The sequence below is a fragment of the Mirounga leonina genome, unplaced genomic scaffold (genome assembly GCF_011800145.1).
Source record: "Mirounga leonina isolate KUSES-001 unplaced genomic scaffold, KU_Mleo_1.0 Mir_129, whole genome shotgun sequence".
NCBI lineage: Eukaryota > Metazoa > Chordata > Mammalia > Carnivora > Phocidae > Mirounga > Mirounga leonina.
In genome coordinates this window covers 17,002,388-17,020,915 of record NW_023270323.1, presented here as the reverse complement: position 1 = coordinate 17,020,915, position 18,528 = coordinate 17,002,388, and positions in this window count along the sequence as shown.

The following is an 18,528-nucleotide window of genomic DNA, read 5'->3' as shown; positions in this document are numbered from 1 at the left end:
AATCTTAAAAAAAAGAAAACCAAAGTCATGGAAAGAGATCAGACTGGTTATCAGAGGCAGAAGGGTGGGGGGGTGATAGTGTGGGGGGAGGAGGGATTGGAGGAAGGTGATCAAAAAGTGCAAGCTTCCACTTACAAATAAATACTAGGGATGTATTGTACAACTTGATAATAGCTAACACTACTGTATTATATACAGGAAAGTTGTTAAGAAAGTAAATTCTTGCTCTCATCACAAGGAGAAAATTATTTTCCTTTCTTTATTTCATGTCTATATGAAAAGATGGATGCTAACTTCACCACTGTAGTAATCATTTCACAATATATGTAAATCAAACCATCATGCTGTATGCATTAAACTTATGCAATGAGGTATGTCAATTATTTCTCAATAAAAGTGGAAAAAAATTAAGATGACCTTCATCTTGTTTGTTTGAACAAACTGCTATGTATCCAATGATGATATAAGAAAGAGGGTTTAGAAACATTTAATTGTGGAGTAGCAAGAATTTCTAGCTGAAAGCATCTTGGCTACTGATGTGGCCTGTTCTTCCACCTTTAATATAAAAGGCAAAGGTTGTTGTTTTATGGGTGTTATGTTTCAGTTTTGCAAGATTAAAAATTTCGGGAAGTCCGTTTCACAACAATGTGACTAAACACAGGGGCGCCTGGGTGGCTCAGTCGTTAAGCGTCTGCCTTCGGCTCAGGTCATGATCCCAGTGTCTTGGGATTGAGCCCCGCATCAGGCTCCCTGCTCAGCGGGAAGCCTGCTTCTCCCTCTCCCCTCCCCCTGCTTGTGTTCCCTCTCTCACTCTGTCTCTCTCTGTCAAATAAATAAATAAAATCTAAAAAAAAAAATTATAATAAACACTACTGAACTAACATTACTTTAAAATGGTTAAGATGGTAAGTTTTATGTTATGTGTGTTTTATCAGAATTTTTTTTAAAATATGGAAAGAACAAAACTCAATATAAGTGTGGTAGATGGGGAAGTATGTTATTACTCAAAGCATTCTCCTTTGGATAACTTGGTAGAAGGTGATAGCATTTAATGGAAAAAGTGAATATATATATGAGGAGGAGCAATTTGGAGTGAAAATACTAATCGAAAAGATACTTTGCACCATCTTTTCTTTGCCCAGATGATTTCAGCATTGCTGGAAAAAGCAGTTCTTGTGTATCGCCAGGGTCCCATCTCAAATGGGGACTATTGTATCTCTCTGCTTTTCTACCTCAGGGCTTTCTTCTAAGGCATGGGCACTCTCAACCAGGGCACAGATGCAGCCTGGAAGGAAGAAGAAGAAGAATCAGTGAATAATTGCTCCATCTTACCCATCTTTCTGTGAGACAGTTTTGTTCCACGTTTCAAAGGGTGTCCAGCATGCTCCCAGTGGGTCCGAGCCCCAGCTACGGATGCTGGTAACCAATTCAGTAATCTATTCCGCCCCCCGCCCTTTTTTTGGCCTTTTCCCCATTTCTGGTTTCATTCTCTCCAAGCTCTCTTTTCTGCTTTCTAGGATCATCTTCCAAATAAACCATCTAGACCCTATCCTTGTCTCAGGCTCTCATCAAATCTAAGATAAAAATATTGAATGAGGGGCACCTGGGTGGCTCAGTTGGTTAAGCATCCAACTCTTGATTTGGGCTCAGGTCATGATCTCAGGGTCATGAGATTGAGCCCCACATCAGCCATGGAGCCTGCTTAAGATTCTCTCTCTCCCTCTCCCTCTCTAAAAAAAGAAAAAAGAAAAAAAAGATATTGAATGATATTTAGGACAAGTAAAGCTTTAGAATCTTGGAAAGATTAGTTGAAGATGTCCTTTAGAAAGCTAGAAATTAGTGTCATTTCAAAAATAACTTCTTTTCCATTGTCTTGATCTACTTAGCTCTCTTTCCAAAAATTGTTCTGTCACTCATTTATATTTTCTATTGTTCTGTGCTGCTTCTCTGATTTTACTGTTGTTGTTTTCTTAAACCTTGAGATCTTAAAAAAAAGTTCACTGAAGAGAAAGTTCATTTAAAATGCTTCACCTTGGGGCACTAGGGTGACTCAGTCGGTTAAGCACCTGCCTTTGGCTCAGGTCATGATCTCAGGGTCCTGGGATCGAGTCCTGCATGGGGCTCCCTGTTCAGTAGGGAGTCTGCTTCTCCCTCTCCCTCTGCCTGCTTCTCCCTCTGCTTGTGCTTTCTCTTTCTCTCTGTCAAATAAATAAATAAAATCTTTAAAAAAATAAATAAAATGCTTCACCTTTTTCTTCCTCCAATGGATTATATGTGACTATATGCAGGTCTACTTTCTTTTCAGAGAATCTCTGTCTCTCTTGAGTTTCTAGCCTTAAGGCCACATCTAATATTTTCCCCAATCTAATTGCACTGAGTAAGGGCACGTTCCTTTACCTTCTCTGTGCCTTTTTTTCACCAAATGCAAAGTAGCATTCTTTAAAAAGAGTGTGAAAGATACACAATAAGAGATATTTTAATCCTGCCTGATTTTGTCAGTCTCCAAGAGCTGTAACAAAGATGTTTCATTTCCTTTCTTTTTAAAAAATACCTCTAGGAACCCATTATGTCCATGTGTCATATCTTATTGGATGTACAATGTCAGAAATGTGGTTGAAATCTGGAGAAATCCTGGATCTTTGGCACTTTTCCAAAGACTAAAAGAAATCCTTGCAGAAATGAAAGCTATTTGTCCTAAGAGAAGTAAAATTGTTCTGCTTGAATCAAAATTGTTGTCTTTGAGACAAAAATTGAGAACAAAAAATGGAAAGTTTGGGAGATGAAATGATGATTAATCCACTCTTATAAGTTAGAGCACTCTTCCTCTTCCTGTCGCAAGTATTCTATGATCATGTTTCTTTACCCTAATCCCTCGGCAGGCACAATGATCCCCATCTCCTAGGGTATCGTTATCCCCCCTATGCTTTGTTCCTCCCACGTTTATACCTACTCTCTATTGTCTTTTTCAGAAGTAATTTTTTTCCATGATATTTATCTTCTTCATAAGGTTTAGAGGACTTGTTAATTTGACTTAAGTTTAAAGAAAATCATTGGAAATTGGGCATTCAAAAGACATTAATTCAAGGATTTTCACACACACAAAAAACAACTTTAAACAAAACATATTAAATAAACTAGAGTAATCAAATGTTGGTGATAAAAAAGGGTCAGAAATATTCTCATTCTTCTTATATATAAGCCATATATAAGAAAATGAAGGTCCATGAAGTTTAAGTGATACGTTCAGAGCCACAGTCCAGTAATCAGCATTATCAGGACTAAAACATACTCTTTCTGTCCTTTAATGTAATTTAGTTGAAATAAGCTCCAATATGGTCAGTAAAGTCTGAGATTAAGAGTAGAGTTAAGTGACTTCTTGTTGATCTTGTTTAAGACATGTCTTGTTTTTAAAAGAATCCTAGTGATTATCTAATCTAATTGCTTTTACAGATTTTACATCTTACAGCTGAGGAAAGCCTGATACATTGATAAAGTAAGTAATTTGGCTAACCACATGGTTAACCAATGGCAGAACTAGAACCAGAACCCATTCATTCATTTATTCATTCACTCATTTCTTTGCTCATGCAATACATATTTCCTGAGTGCATTCTCCTTTGCAGGCGTCATGCTAGGGAATGCAAATTCAAATAGTGACTAAAATAAACACAGTTCCTGCTCTCAAGGAGTTCATGGTAGTCCACGGCTGGGTTGCTATATATCCGATGATGATATAAGAAAGAGAACCTGGGAACATTCAATTGTGGAATAGCAAGAATTCCTAGTTGATAGGATCTTGGCTGCTTATGTGGCCTATTCCCCTCAGCTTAAAAGTATAAAAGGCAGAAGGCTTATAGTTTTTGGGGTTCTCTTACCTGATTGGTTCTTTAAGGGACTGAATAAACCAACCACTCTGCACACACAAGTGTGAGGAACTAAGAAGAAATGATCAGTGCATGCACTCCCTTGTAAACTCTTGTGGTGTGTAACCTTTACTCCCCTCGATTGCTTGTTCTGTAGTAAAGCAAAGTGATCTAGATTGCCTTTCTTGCCAGTATTTGAACCCAGATCAACCTCTGTGGACCAACCTGGTTTAGAGTTTATTGTCCAGTGAAAGCTACTCCCAAGTGTGCTTTCTCTTTCTCTTGGCAGTTCTTTATGCCATTTGCTGGTTGGAAACAAGTTCCTACCAGAAAGCTTCCACATTTAACTTTATTTATGTACTTTATAAATCACACTGCTGTCTTTCAGTTGTACACACTGATCTTTACTTTCATACAGGTCTAACCCCTAAAGGAAGGTTGGTACAGTATAGTTTAGACTTTGATCAAAGAATTAGGCTTATTTTAACCTAGCATCTGAAAAAATTTTTGAAACAAATGCTGTTTTTGGAGAGACTAGCAGGACCAATCACACAACTCAAGTCCTTTTTTATCTTACCCAGTGTAGGAGACAGGCATTAGACTAATTATCTCATAAAAAGCTATGTAGAAAAAAAGCTGTGTAGACACAGTTGTGGTAAGTAGGGATACTTTAAAAAGAATGGAATACTTTGAAAGCACATCATGGAAAGGCCTAATCTGGATTTGGGGTGGGAGATAAGTCAGGGAAGGCTCTAGTGAGGAAGCAGCTTTGAAGCTGCGATATTTTTAAAAATAAATAAAAGAATAAAAAAGAAGAAGTTAGATAAGGAAAACTGTGGGAAGTGGAAGGAACATTCTGCCTCCCCTTCTTCATGTTTTCCATTTAAAGGACAGAATCACTTACACCTTGTCATTTATATGGCATTACATTACATATATCTTAGGGCCACTTAAAACCCAATTAAGATCTTGACTGTGGTGATAGTTACATGTCTGTTCATTTGTCAAAACTTAGATCAGTACACCAAAAAGAATGAATTTTTACCGTATGTAAATTTTTTAAAAGGAATGAAAACAAGATATAAATTAAATAGAGCATTGACTGACTACTGTTGCCCAGTCGCTTCTTCGGCTTCATGTTGAAAAGCAAAAGTAACATAAAAGTGTGCACAGGATTATGTGTGCTTCCTGGAAATTCTAATCTTCCCCTTGTGAATGGAATGTTTGCTCTTATTTTTTTGTCTTTGTCTGAATATTTTATGTTTCTAACACAAGAAGGACTCTTTTATGATGGCTTTAATATTTAGACAGGTTGGAAAAATCCCTAGAAGAAAAATATGTTTTGTAGCATACTGATTTGACAAATAGAGTGTCATTTGAAGGCTTTATTCTGGCATTACATGACAGGTGTCTTTGTTATCTAGAAGAGATATGGCTACACTCGCTGGGAGAGCACATGATATAGGTGTCTGAATGTCATCACTCCAGTAATGGGAAGACAGGAAAGATCATTATTTCATAGTCCACGAAACTTGTGTACCACTGTTGTTAAATTGGAGGCCTGTCATTTCTCTATGTGTCTCATCTGATGACATTGTCTCTGATATTTATGACAAAGGAAATCCCTTGTGATTTTTACCACTCAGGTAAAATAGCATTTTTCTCTACCTTTTACAGAATTGAAGAAGTCTGACTTAGAAAAGTCCATTTAGATGCGTTTGCTGACTTGCATCAAAATGTAAATCCCCCTCTCCTCCAAAATGAGTTTTCTCCAAATTCCGTAGGAGGAGAAAAAGGGATTACACTTTGATGGTTAATGATGCCCAGGTACTCAATGTGCCAGGAAAGGACAATACTGCCCTATTTATATGCATTAGCTCCTTGGTTTTCACAGCAACCATCAAAACAAAAGAGGTTATTACGGACTCTGTTGTACCAATGAGGAGAGTGAGGCCCAGAGAGGTTTAGAAACTTGCTCCAGGCTGCAGAGCTAGGAAGCGCTCTAAGCCTTGTTCTGCTTGTGGAGATTGATTGTGTGTTTTATGTGCCAAGGTCAGGTGTGCTTGTGGAGAGGAGTAATGCTGAGTAATTCAACAAGCATCTTCTAATTCTGATGTTTAGGTGCATGCTGATTTCTTACTGTTGGATGACTGTGTCTTGTGTCAGCTCTTATTGAGACCTCAGACATGGTTCCCAGCATTTACACTGAAGGTAGCTTCCTGTGATTCCCTCTAAGACGCTATTAGAGTCCCCCAGGGTTTTGGTTCATTACCAATCCCGCTTTCAATGGCAATGAGATTAGGTATGGAACAATTGCAATGGGAAGTGCAAGAGTTTCCTTCCTCCTTATTAATTCATACAAAGCCAATATTTTTAACTACAGTTTCCAATGTTTCAAAATGCTTTACTTTGGTCACAAAGCAGCATAAACTTTGCTGTTAAATAGATGATTCTTTTATGATCTATTTTCCTTACAATACATTGACATTTCCCCTTACAATACATTTAAAGTTTTTAATCTTAGACATGTCCCAAAACTTTCATTATAATGCCTTGTTATCTTTTTTTTTAAAAATATTTTTTATTTATTTGACAGAGAGAGACACAGCAAGAGAGGGAACACAAGCAGGGGCAGTGGGAGAGGGAAAAGCAGGCTTCCCGCTGAGCAGAGTCCGACGCGGGGCTCGATCCCAGGACCCTGGGATCATGACCTGAGCTGAAGGCAGACGCTTAATGACTGAGCCACCCAGGCGCCCCATAATGCCTTGTTATCTTAAACATACAATCTTGTTGCTCATCTTTCTCCAAACAAATCAAAGCACATTTTAGATGAAACTTAGTGGAGTTGAGAGGCCCTAAAATACTTTTTTTTTTTAACTTTAAAATTTAGTCACGTATGAGAAACACTCTTAAAGCTGACAAGTTTGTAACTTAGTTTTACTATTGGGGAAAAAGAGATGAAAATGGGTTTGAGTTTGTTCTAAGTGATCTCTAGCCCCTCAGCTACTGTGAGGTTATTTGATTCAGTCAATGTGAGATTATCTGCCTGATTTTAAGACACATAGCTTTAACCACTATGGCATCAGGTGGCTGCTACAAAGGTATTCTGATACGGAAATCTGAAGCAAAATCGCTTTCTTGTTAAGGGCGGGGGGCAAGTTATCGGAACAGATCCTTACACCCTGCAAACTGTGCTGCACCTGCTGGAGGCCTCAGAGTCAGAAAAGATGACCCACCAGGGACTATTGCTGCCTTCATGTAATTCTAACAATAAAAAGGATCACTATTATTTGAAGAAGATAGCTGAAAATGCAGATGTGCTTCTTGACTTTGATTATCTTTCTTTCCTTTCATGTTCTTCAGACTAAGGCAGATAAATCTCATTCCTTCTATAATTCACAAATGTTCACTGAAATTGCCTTTCAGCTGCTGAGATACCTCTAGGTGGTCATAATCCAATCTTGTAAACACAAGCTCTTCCGCCACAAAGTATGACATATACAAGCATTAATTTTGTTTTACTATCTGCATTTTTCAAAGACAAGATGAACTGATTAAAATATTTTTTATTTTTTTAAAGATTTTATTTATTATTTATTTGAGAGAGAGAGCACAAGCAGGGGGGAGGGGCAGAGGGAGAGGGAGAAGCAGGCTCCTCGCTGAGCAGGGAGCCCAACATGGGGCTCAATCCCAGGACCCTGGGATCATGACCTGAGCCGAAGGCAGAGGCTCAACCGATTGAGCCACCCAGGCGCCCCTGATTAAAATTTTTTTAAAAGATTTATTTATTTATTTGAGAGAGAGAGAGAGAGAGTGCAAGTGAGGGGAGGAGCGGATGGAGCGGGAGAGAGAGAATCTTAAGCGGGCTTCATGCCCAGCCCAGCGCTGAGCCTCCGGGATAGAGGGGCTTTGTCTCACAACCCTAAGATTAGGACCTGAGCCAAACTCAAGCGCTGGTCGCTCAGCCTACTGAGCCACACAGGGGCCTCTGATGAAAATATTTTTGTACTCAGACATTAGTTAGAACTTTTTGGAATATTAATACATTATTTTGACAAATTTAACATAAACAATTATAATTTTTATAATTACACAATTTTAATTTTAAATTACTGTAAGGATTTCACACTCATAGTCACACCTGTGTTCTTATTTCCTTCTCAAAACAACAGACATCAAACAGAAATGATCACCCTTATTTTTAGAATGAAAATGAGGCTCTCCAGTTTAACTAAGGCTACCCTTTACTCAGTATGTGTGTGTTTATATGCAGGGGAGAGCCGCAGAATTAGAATTCAGGGATACTGGTTCTCATTAGGGGGTCTTTTCCACCTCTCCCCCTGGCGTCTTTACAAAATGAGCTAAGTTTTGAAGCGCTGCAGGCTTCCATGCCATGGTGCTGAGATTTCAAGAAATTGGATGTATAAGTTTTGCTTTGTTTTGTTAAGTGTGGGCACCACAAAGAACCGGTGGCTTTCCGTCGCAGAGCCCCCCATTTGCGGGCATCAAACCCCTCTTAAATGTGTGCTGTTATTACTACAAAATTCTTACAGCAAACAAGGTTGAAAAGGTTAGCTGGTGTTTAGTACGTGTGTGTAGGAACAAGAGTGAGCCCCCTGCTCTTTTCCGTGCTTACGCCCTCCCACATCTACCTGCTCCAAATATGGGGTGGGAAGGGGAGGGGGAATTGTAAGGGGAACTTAAGGTGGAAAAAAGCTCAGAGTGAAATAAAGATAGCATCCCTGAGGCAGCTTCACTCATTCACAAATTGTAGAGTGAGATAAGTTTCCCGAACTAGAATGCCCTTTCTCCTTTTTCTACTCCACGTGAAGTCTCATAGAGGATAAAGTGGGGTGCCTGAGAAGCGGATCTTTGGTAATGAGCCTGAAATAAGGGATCTCAAGCTGGGGAGCAGACTCTCAATCATCAAGTTCATTTATTCGTTCAACATATATTTATTGGACAGCCACAATATGTCAAGTGTCATTCTAGATGTTTGGTAAATAGTTGTGAACAGAAGAAAGACCCTTCACCTCATGGAGCTTACGTGCTAGCAAGGTGAAAGAGACAGTAAACAATAAACACAATACAGAATATATCCTATAGTATGTTAGAAAGCGAGGAGTACAGAAAGCACGGTTGTTGATATACCGCTCCTAGAATCTAACTGAGTTCAAACCTTAGCCGGATCACTTCCTAGCTGTGTGACTTGGGTAAGCTACTTACCCTCTCTGGGCCTCAGTTTTCTTATGACCTGTAAAATGGACAAGACAATAGTGCCTACTCCATTAGGTTGCTATGTGCATTAGATGAATTAATACCTGGCAAGAATGTCTGACTCATAGGAAGAGCTATCTCTTAATTAGATAAATAATTATTGTGAAAAACATTGAAAAGAAAAGCAGTGTGGGTGTTAGGGAGTCTGTAGAGGGTGTAGTTTTATACAGGTGCTCAGGTGACATTTGAGAAGAAAATATACGAGCAAAGCCTTAAAGGAGTTCGTCAGCCAAATATGCTGGGGAAGAGCAATTCCAACAGAGGAAGTAACCTTTGTGAATGTCCTTTGTGAATGTCCTAAGTTGAGCGTGTGGCTGCTGAGTTGGGAGAACTGCAAAGAAGCCAGTAGGGTCTGAAGAGAGTGAGCCTGGAGATCAGGTAGGGGGTTGGAGTCCACTGGGAGGGTTTTAGCTTTTGTTTTAGGTGAGACATGAGAAGTGACTGGTAGTTGTAAGAAGAAGCATGGCATACACTGACTTTTCTCTTTAGGAAGATTACAATGCTGCACTGAAAATGATCTGTAGGGAGACAAGGCCAAAAGCCGGGAGACCAGCCATCCGGATGAGAGGTGATGACAGCTGAAATCTGGCTGGGTGCAATGGAGGTCGTAAGAAATGTTTGGATTCTGTACACATTTTGAAGATGAAGCCAAAAGGAGTTCCTGGTAAACTGCATCTACTGGGTGCAAGACAAAGAAAACCCAAGAATGAATCCAGGATTAAAAGTCCTCTTAATGACTTCTTTCCCCTGCCCTCCTTCCTACCTACCATTGTTTCCATCCCCCTCCTCTGTTTTGCTCTTTGGCATTATTTATCTCATGCCAAGAGATCTCCTAAGTCTAGAAAAAATCATAATGTAAGGGAAGAAGAGTGGTTTTGCGAGAGACAAGGGGGTGAAGAGAGAAGCACACTCCATCTGGAGGAGGAATTCAGGCTGGCAGCCCCTCCCACAGAGTACCATGGGGAACAGTCCCAGCTGGAAAGAGGTATATATGGAGAGGCTCAATGGCCCCATCCTTAGAATGCCCAGCTCTGTGGGTAATCTTCTATGGGATGAGTCAGGTTCAAGACATCTCTCTGAGCTGGTATGGATTTCTATGTATCTTGGACATGGGGAACAGAAGGTTAGGAAATTGAAAAATAAATATTGGTGCTAAAAAATCTATCTTTAAAAAATGTAGGATTTTTATCTCCCCGCCCCCTGTCTCCTCTTCCCAGAATTTTTCATCACTTTTTTTCTCTTCCTTCTCCATGTATGGGTATAAGCCATATTTAAATATCTAAACTGTCAAAGAACAATTGATTATTCAGGAACTGACACTGACTTTTTCCAGTGATGCCTATTAGACTAGATATAACTGTCTCTACATAGAACCAGGGCTCATACCACCAACGTATTCAAAATGGTGATTTTCTTTTTTTTTAAGATGTTATTTATTTATTTGTTTATTTGAGAGAGAGAGATAGAGTAGGGGGAGGGGCAGAGGGAGAGGGAGAGAGAGAATCTCAAACAGACTCTTGCTGAGCAGGGAGCTCAATGCACGATATCATGACCCTAAGATCATGACCTGAGCCAAAATCAAGAGTCAGATGCTTAACGAACTAAACCACCCAGGCACTCCTCAAAATGGTGATTTTCTGAAGGAGATTATCAATGGAAAAAAAGAATCTTCTTTGTCCCATTTTTTCTTTCTATCATCTCTCTTTTCTTCTTGCTTCCCTTCCTCCATTCTTACCAACTGGATATTCATCCATGGAAGCCATTTTGAGTTTGATGCCTCAAAGCCCTCATATCTGTTAAACTACAGTTCCCTTTAAAAAGGAATTTTCCTTGAATCTGACCACCTTCATTTACTAATTAACAGATGTTGCAGCCGCAGGCTATATTTCTTGGGAGTAGGCAGAGGAAGGGGCCTGGATTCATCGACATCTTCTGTCACAAGTCAATGAGCAATCATTCAGTCCTCCTGGGTCCTAAGCAGGTGCTCCTTCTTTCTGCCCACAATTGCAAAGGTTCCCAAGACTCCGGATGACAGCCCCTATGTTAGTACTTAGAGGCTCCACCGACAGGTGTTTCTCTGTATAACCAGACAACAGGTGTTTGCCTGGTGCCGCCTGCCAAAAGCCAAGGAGCCAGGGTAGAAAACAAAGTCCATTTGTGAAAATGATTACTGTAATTAAGAGCTATGTTGATGCAAACGATGAAAATGCATACACATTCACCCTCACACTCTCCAGAGTCCTCCATCCCCTTGATAGAGGAAATCACAGACTACGCATTACAATGTACTTTAAAAAACTTTTTAAGCTTCACTTATTTCTTCTCTGATGCTTTTGCTTCCTTTAAAAATCTGTCATTGAAGTATAGTTGACAAACAATATTAAATTAGTTTCAGGTGTACTACATAGTGGTTCAACACTTATATACATTCTGAAATGCAGACCACAATAAATGTATTATAATATTATTAACCATATTCCCTAGGCTGTATTTTTCATCGCTGTACCTTATTTTATAATTGGAAATTTGTATCTCTTAATCCCCCTCACCCATTTTGCCCACCCCCGCCTCTCTCCTCTTTCACAACCATGAATTTGTTCTCCATATTTATGAGTCTATTTCTCTCTTTGTTGTTATTTGTTTATTTATTTGTTTGTTTGTTTGAAAGCATAAAACTCCTCAAAGAAAACATAGGCAGTAAGTAATCTCTTGGACATCAACCTTGGCAATATTTTTCTGGATCTATCTCCCCAGACACAGGAAACGAGAGTAAAAATAAACAATTGGGACTACATTGAAATAAAAAGCTTTTGTACAGTGAAGGAAACCAGCAACAAAACAAAAACACAACCTACTCAATGGGAGAAAATATTTGCAAATGATGTATCTGAAGCCAATAAGAATGTTTCAAGATAAGAAACAACAAGTGTTGGCAAGGATGTGGAGAAAAGGAACCCCCAAGCACTGTTGGTAGGAATGCAAACTGGTGCAGTCACTATGGAAAACAGTATGGAGGTTCCATAATAAACTAAAAATAAAAATACCATACAATGTAGTAATTCCATTTCTGGGTATTTATCCAAATAAATGAAGAAAATAAAACACAATCAGGAAAGATATATGCACTCCTATATTTATTACAGTGTTATCTACAACAGCCAAGATATGGAAGCAACCTAAAAGTGTCCACTGATCAATGAATGGATAAAGAAAATGTGGAATAGGGGCGCCTGGGTGGCTCAGTCGGTTGAGCATCTGACTCTTGGTTTCAGCGCAGGTCCTGATCTCAGGGTGGTGGGATAAAGCCTGGGTCAGGCTCCGTGCTTGGCTTGGAGTCTGCTTCTCCCTCTCCCTCTGCTTCTCTCCCTGCTTATGATCTCTCTCTCTCTCTTTCCACAATAGATAAATAAATAAAATCTTAAAAAAAGAAAAGAAAAGATGGTATATATACTCAGTGGAATATTACTCAGCCACAAAAAAGAATGAAATCTTGCCATTCACAACAACATGGATGAACCTGGAGGTTATTATGCTAAATGAAATAAACCAGACAGAAAAAGATAAATACCACAAGATTTCACCTATATGGGGAATCTAAAAAAACAAAACAAAACAAAACAAAACAAAAACACAAAACAAATGAACATACAATGTACTTTTAAATCCTAACGTTCTTATCTCTTTTGGTGATAAATGGAAATGATTGGTAAGCCATCTTTTGAAACCATTCCTGGTAAGGATCCTCATTTAGGATTCACATTATTGTGTATTTGGGGGATTACAAGGCAGTGTATGCTGGAAGGAGGCTGCCTTTGAGGAACTTATGATTGATTGGAGACCATTTCTATCCATAAGAAAAGTGAAACATGGGCGCCTGGGTGGCTCAGATGGTTAAGCGTCTGCCTTCGGCTCAGGTCATGATCCCAGGGTCCTGGGATCGAGTCCCACATCGGGCTCCCTGCTCAGCGGGGAGCCTGCTTCTCCCTCTGCCTCTCTCTGTCTCTGTCTCTTATGAATAAATAAAATCTTAAAAAAAAAAAAAAAGGAAAGAAAAGTGAAACAGCTAAGCAATAATTAAATCACAATACATTTCGTCATGGCCTTCATCACAGCACTGAGTTCCACTGTGTGCCCCTCTGGGTTCCAGGAAGAAACTGCTTCATCTACAACCAAGAAAAGTCTTGATAATAATACAGTGTATGTTCCTCAACCCCTGACTTAAGGATCATGTAGGAGCTTCAAAGATAGAGCAAATAGCAGAGTAGCTTGCATAAATTCTTCTTTTAAAAAAATCTGTAAAGGGGCGTCTGAGTGGCTCAGTCGGTTAAGTATCTGCCTTCAGCTCGGGTCAGGATCCCAGGGTCCTGGGATAAGGCCCAGCATCGGGCTCCCTGCTCAGTGGGAGCCTGCTTCTCCCTCTGTCTCTGCCTGCCTCTCCCCCTGCTTGGTGCTCACGCTCTCTCTCTCTCTCTTTGTCCAATAAATAAATAAAATCTTAAAAAAATAAATAATAAAACATAAAATAAAAATATCTGTGAACATGAATTCGTCATTTTTTTTTTTCAGGAGCTAAAGATCCTGTCACTGCTCTGATCTGGTATGGGCCAATGGCAAAGACATAGATAGACTGGAAGAAGTCATGGAGTTCATCAACATGATTTTTATATATATACAATCACAATATTCAAAATAAATTACATGTGTTAGGTCCTTCTGCTTCATTTTATACAAATCCCATTTGTATACGTTTACATGGGAGCTGAGGGGGTAGTCATGTGGGTAGTTCAATTTTATCTGTCATATACTGTAATTATTGAGTGCTTTTATACTGTGATTACCAAAAGAATGGTCCAGGATTTTTGAGCTAGCAGTTTTGCAATGTGAAAAAAAAATGAAGAGGAAGAATCAAAAAAGGCTGTTCACAAATAATTCTCCTAGAGGTCACAGGAATGGGATACATTTTTTTGCAATTTTTTTGTCATTGTCTTTGCTTTTTTTTTTTTTTTTTTTTACAAAGAGACCCATGTACCTTTAATTCAGATTGTTCCAATGGTAATATCTTGTAATTTCGCAAAAAAAAAAAAAAAAAATCAGCTGGGGATATTTATGTGGGTCTATTTCTGGGTTCTCTATTATCTTCCATTAATCTGTGCATCTATCCCTTCACCAGTACCACACAGTCTTGCTTGTTATACTATGTAGTAAATCTTCAAATTGGGCTGACTGATTTCTCCTACTTTTATCTTGTTTTTCTTTTTTCTTTTTATTTATATTTATTTATTTGCTTTGGTTTTTTTTTTTAAAGATATTTATTTATTTATTTATTTATTTATTTATTTATTTATTTATTTGAGAGAGAGAGTAGGAGCACGGGGAGGGGTAGAGGAAGAAGCAGACTCCCCACTGAGCAGACCCCGGGATCATGACCTGAGCCAAAGGCAGACACTTAACCCACTGAGCCACCCAGGTGCCCCTTGCTTTGTCTTTTTAAAACAGCTTTTGGTTAAGCTGAAATCACTTTTTGGACTTCTCAGAAAATTCCAGATTTTAGAAAAAGTACGCAAGGAGTATTTCTCTAGAATATGATACTCACGCTTTTCTTGGAAAAAATGGAAAAAAAGCACAACATCCACTTGCTATTGTTGAAGATATCTTGACAGTTTTGTGTACTTCCCTGCCAACAGCTGCATCTCCAATTTTGGTCCCCCTATCCCTTTAACACTGAAAAAAAATAAGCATCTTATTATTGGAGAAAAAAACTTAGTCTGTGTGGACTGGCTTTCAGACTTAGTCTGAGAAATCAGTTTTGATCAAATTACTTTCTGAACAAATGGCCTTTGACTGGGTTGGTGAATGGATAGCCCATGCAGCCCGGGTTTCAGCAGCTTCCTATCTGTTTATCACTGGTGCTAGGCTTGTTCTCACTTCTGTTCTCTTCCCTCCTGTCTCATTTGGCACAAGAAGGATGTCCTAGAAGAGGACACTGTGCCTTCTTTCTCTCTATCCCCCGCCCTCATTTTTCTTGAATGAGTGCCCATTTGCTTATGGCCTGTCTCTCTGGATACAAACCAAACATCCAGAATGCTAGAGCTATTCCAATAGCCGTAATTCTAATTCAACCTTTTTTTCCTCTCACAGACGAGAAAAGTCTCTGATTCCCCTACTCTTCTTACCACTAGATACACTTGGTATGGGGAATTAAGACTGGAAGTACCTACATCTTTCCACATATGCTCAGAATGAGCTCTCTCAACATTATTAGATACTGAATGTGCCAGGCACAAAACCTGTTACAAAAGGCAGAATGGTCAGGCGCCTGGGTGGCTCAGTCGGTTAAGCGTCTGCCTTCTGCTCAGATCATGATCCCAGGGCCCTGGGATGGAGCCCTGCATCCAGCCCTGCATCAGGCTCCCTACTCAGCAGAGAGTGTGCTTCTCCTCTCCCTCTGCCCCTCCCCCTACTTGTGCTCTCTCTCACATAAATATATAAAATATATATATATATTTTTTTAAAGGGCAGAATAGGCTCTGTTTGGGGAAGGGATGTGACATGATCTTTAAAAACATACATATTTGTTTGTACTCACGTATAACAAGCACTAGGAACCACATCCTTCATCTTCTATGACTAGCCATAGACAGGAGAAGGGGCTTCTAGCACTTGAAGAGCAGTGACGTCTCTGGAATTGGATATTGCACGCTAAGGTGCCTGGGGGCCTGTAGTGCCGTGGGACTCAGTGCCTGGATTTATCAGAAGCTAAAACCAAAACAGACACTAGGTTAGTTGGAAAGCACCCGAATTGAGCTTTATAGTTGAGCTTTAGTTGAGCTTTGAGTTACTTTTTAAAGAAAAGATAACTGATTTCATTGAGTCAGTTCAGGTCACAAAAGACTCACTTCTACTAGCAAAAGTTGCTTTGCTTTCTGACTCCACATGAAATAAAGAAGACCAGCTGCCTGTGGCCGTTTCAGAACAACTGCCTCCTCAGAGAGAAGTCATGGCTGCCAGAGACCGAGGAAGAGCGCTCACATCAGGACCTGTGGAATTTCTGATCACACCATTGCCACCCCGCTTGTGCACTCTTTGTTTCCTTCTCACACAGTCACTCCCCACCCTGCTCAGCCTGCTCAGCCCTCCTTCAGCCACAGGCTATTTGTTATATAGTTGCTGCCAACTTGGCTGGTGAGGAGCCAGGCCTGGAGGAAATAGAGGGTCCTGGCGAGAACATGCACTGAAGGCCCCAACAGGGTCAACTCCTGACTCCTCCCACAATACAACTGTGCCCCCATTACAAACTGCAGGAAAGGAGACATCACTGCCAGGTCATCAGGGACCTGGTTAGCAAAAAAGTGGTCCTGCCATCTGGATACAGCCTCCCTGTGTGTGGAAGGGTGGCAGGAATGGAAAGGGAGGGCCACAGGGTCCTTTAGGGCCAGGTTCAAGCAACTCAGTCAGGAAAACATTCTGAAAACCTCTGGACTCTTGTGTGCTTGGATCAGACAAAGAAAACCCATCCTTGCCGTCCAGTGTAAGAAGCCTCAGACCAGGCAAACCTGAGAGAGTGTGGTCCCGTCAGGAACAGAGATTTGGCACCACTGAGGCTCTCTGAACAAAAGCCTGGGCAAGATCTGCTGGTTCAGTAGCAGCTAGGGTTCCAGGTTGGAGAGGCTCCCCGGACTCTGGCTTGCCCTGCCCAGGGTTGCTCAGCCTATCCCGCTATTTACCTCTTGTCCTTCCCTCGTCCCAGCACCATACTCCCAGCATGATGGATGGACCAGACACTGGCCTTACCTCTGGAGCGCTGGCCTCTGGAAACTCTGGCCTCTGTTTACAACCAGAGGAAGGTTGTAAATAATGAGCCTCTCCCTCCGGTGAAGGGAAGTTTGGGCACTGACTTTTTTTTGCCCTGACTTCTTTCTCCTTAGGCTTTTGGGTGCCAGCCTGAGGAGACAGGTTATGAGTCCTGTCGCTAGCGACTGGCTCATAGCTATAGCTCCAGAACACGTAAGAGATATTTACCATCTGGTTTCCCAGACAGAACTAGAAAAGGTCTAGAAAGAAAGTTCGGGTGCTGGAGCTAGGAGAGGTGAGCCTGAGGAGGTGGGACCACCGAGAGTGAGGCCGAGCGGCAGGTAAACTCGAAGAGGGTGGGGGACCGAGCTGACGCACGCGCACTTGGAACCTGGCACCTAGGTGACTGGTGGGATCCACTAACCTGTGGATTCATTTTTCGGTTCCATGTCGGGTGGCGGGTGGCAAGGGGTGGAAATTAGTCTTCGAGGACTGTTTGCTTTACCTCTGCAGGTAGCCAGTGGCATGCACCTTCTCCTGGTCCTCGTGTCCAGGGCTGGGAGAGTATGGGAATTAAGAACAGCACCGCCCGGAGGAGACCTTGACCCCTCGCTGCGGCTTGCGGGGGGGGGGCGGGGGCGGCGGGGGCGGCGGGGACGTCTCCAGCCGGGGGTAGGTGGGGGACGTGGCCGGGGGGCGGGTGGCTTTCGATGATTTCTTTGAGTGAAGTTTAGGGGCGTATATAGCCTGGGTTAGCCGAGAAGGTGAAATGAGAATTTTTCCGACTGCACAGTTGCGGTGAGCAGAGGTTCAGCGGGACCCGCTGCGCAGTGAGTTAGGCAGGGCGCGGGTCAGGGCGGGCAGCCAGGGAGCGCAGGGCGACCGTTCCAGCCTCTGCTAAGCTGCAGAGGGAGCAGGCTTGCAGGCTTCGCGCGCGAAACACGTGCACGGTCTTCTTTCACTGTTCAGCTTCTGCAGGGTTTTTTTGTTTTGTTTTGTTTTTTTAATAACCAAATACACGTTTAACTCTCTTGTTATAGATTTTAAAAGTTTAGTGGGCTCCACCCTACTTCCTTGCGCACACCACGAGGATTCTGTTCTAAGCACACAGTACTCCCCCCCTCCCCGCCCCCCGCCCCAGTATCTGAGTTGAAAAGGAACCTGGGGTCCGGTTTGCCAAATTCAATCCCTGCCCACAAGAGCTGGTCACTTCTCTTATCTTAGTGAATACTCGGCTCTTCCTAAAGTCTTCCCCTCGGATCCCAGAGGAAGCCTAAGTGCACCTAGCCAGCCTTCAGGTCGAGGTGGACTAAAACCCAGGCAGATGTCTTGGCCTTCCTAGGTCATCTCTAGACAAAAGTTTGGTCCTCTCTGGACTCTTGCAGCTGAAGAGAGGGATACAAAAAAAACGGTTGTTTCAGTGGGGGTGTGACTTGAGAAGCTGAAAGAAGGGAAAAAGACAAGAGGCCAAATCTCCGCCTCCAGAAGCTCAGCCAAGTGGTCTGTGGCTTCCCAAGTTTGGGGAAGAGGCTGATAGTGTGTCTGGGGCAGGAGCCACTCCTGCTCCTTCAGCAGACTCCTAGGGAAGAGGAAGAAG